Consider the following 2,500-nt stretch of genomic DNA (forward strand, 5'->3'; position numbering starts at 1 on the left):
ACGCTGATTCCCGGCAGAGGGAGGAGGGGGGGGGGGGGGCCAACATGCAATACTTTCGTCCGTACCTACTTACCACATGTCTGTACGGCGTACAACAGTGCAATCTCGCTGTAATGGGGAGACGAGACAAGTAGCATCGTGCACAACATATGGCCCTTATGATTCGCCATTGTAGGGCGCAGCCGGTGTACGGTCAAGCATGTGCCACATTATGTCACTCAGTACGTAACGACGGATGATCAGTGTGGGTTACGCGTACATCAGCGGACAGTCCACACAGGCCGTACCACAACGTACACTGACTGCATCGACAACCGAATGCAACTGAACAGCTGCAAGGCTCATTTCACAAACAAACGCCTGACCGACCAGCTTGGAAGGGCAGGAGGGGAGGGCGATATTCGTTCTGTAGCGGTACACCCTTCCAGTGGTTAGCGGGACTGTGTAGAAAGTACGCAACACTCGAAAGACCTTTATGTGAGGGTACGCACCATGGCATCAAGAAATACACATGACACCAGAGGATCCAAGCAGTGAACTATGTTCAGAGGGTTGCTGTTAGGCAAAGCTACATTCCTGTGACGTTACATGTGACAGTTAAGGTGCAGTGTAAGTTAGGTTAAGGTGCAGTGTAAGTTAGGTTAAGGTGCAGTGTAAGTTAGGTTAAGGTGCAGTGTAAGTTAGGTTAAGGTGCAGTGTAAGTTAGGTTAAGGTGCAGTGTAAGTTAGGTTAAGGTGCAGTGTAAGTTAGGTTAAGGTGCAGTGTAAGTTAGGTTAAGGTGCAGTGTAAGTTAGGTTAAGGTGCAGTGTAAGTTAGGTTAAGGTGCAGTGTAAGTTAGGTTAAGGTGCAGTGTAACTTAGGTTAAGGTGCAGTGTAACTTAGGTTAAGGTGCAGTGTAACTTAGGTTAAGGTGCAGTGTAACTTAGGTTAAGGTGCAGTGTAACTTAGGTTAAGGTGCAGTGTAACTTAGGTTAAGGTGCAGTGTAACTTAGGTTAAGGTGCAGTGTAACTTAGGTTAAGGTGCAGTGTAACTTAGGTTAAGGTGCAGTGTAACTTAGGTTAAGGTGCAGTGTAACTTAGGTTAAGGTGCAGTGTAACTTAGGTTAAGGTGCAGTGTAAGTTAGGTTAAGGTGCAGTGTAAGTTAGGTTAAGGTGCAGTGTAAGTTAGGTTAAGGTGCAGTGTAAGTTAGGTTAAGGTGCAGTGTAAGTTAGGTTAAGGTGCAGCGTAAGTTAGGTTAAGGTGCAGCGTAAGTTAGGTTAAGGTGCAGCGTAACTTAGGTTAAGGTGCAGCGTAACTTAGGTTAAGGTGCAGCGTAACTTAGGTTAAGGTGCAGCGTAACTTAGGTTAAGGTGCAGCGTAACTTAGGTTAAGGTGCAGCGTAACTTAGGTTAAGGTGCAGCGTAACTTAGGTTAAGGTGCAGCGTAACTTAGGTTAGGGGCCAACGTGGGTTAGGTTAGGGGCCAACGTGGGTTAGGTTAGGGGCCAACGTGGGTTAGGTTAGGGGCCAACGTGGGTTAGGTTAGGGGCCAACGTGGGTTAGGTTAGGGGCCAACGTGGGTTAGGTTAGGGGCCAACGTGGGTTAGGTTAGGGGCCAACGTGGGTTAGGTTAGGGGCCAACGTGGGTTAGGTTAGGGGCCAACGTGGGTTAGGTTAGGGGCCAACGTGGGTTAGGTTAGGGGCCAACGTGGGTTAGGTTAGGGGCCAACGTGGGTTAGGTTAGGGGCCAACGTGGGTTAGGTTAGGGGCCAACGTGGGTTAGGTTAGGGGCCAACGTGGGTTAGGTTAGGGGCCAACGTGGGTTAGGTTAGGGGCCAACGTGGGTTAGGTTAAGGGCCAACGTGGGTTAGGTTAAGGGCCAACGTGGGTTAGGTTAAGGGCCAACGTGGGTTAGGTTAAGGGCCAACGTGGGTTAGGTTAAGGGCCAACGTGGGTTAGGTTAAGGGCCAACGTGGGTTAGGTTAAGGGCCAACGTGGGTTAGGTTAAGGGCCAACGTGGGTTAGGTTAAGGGCCAACGTGGGTTAGGTTAAGGGCCAACGTGGGTTAGGTTGCCAGAGATGTGTCAAATCAGGATGTACGTTTGGCTGGTGTCAGGTGGTGGGTTGGTTCGATGCCTTTATAAGGGGTGTGGCCAAAGGGTATTTTATTACTTGTACCTTTTGTGTTGTGGCGTGGCGTTGCGTCCTGTGTTGATACTGGGTGGACCACTGTGGGTGTTGCTGGCTGATTTGAGCTGCGTTGTTTGCGGGTGATGTGAGACATTCTGTCTTATTAGTGGACGTGACGTTCCTCTTGTCGTTGTTTGGATAGTGTCCTGTGGCAGCGAGGATAAAATGGATGTTGTTGAACGATAGTGCTTTGGTGCTTTCGCTTTGTTACACACAGAGTGGACTGTGAGATAGGGTGACTGGGTCGAGTGCGGTTCACACTGTCCTCCCCAGTTTACAGTATGTATCATCTATGTATGTGGTCCTGCATCATTTACTAAGGAGGGACGTC

The sequence above is a fragment of the Schistocerca gregaria genome, unplaced genomic scaffold (genome assembly GCF_023897955.1).
Source record: "Schistocerca gregaria isolate iqSchGreg1 unplaced genomic scaffold, iqSchGreg1.2 ptg000996l, whole genome shotgun sequence".
Taxonomy (NCBI): Eukaryota; Metazoa; Arthropoda; class Insecta; order Orthoptera; family Acrididae; genus Schistocerca; species Schistocerca gregaria.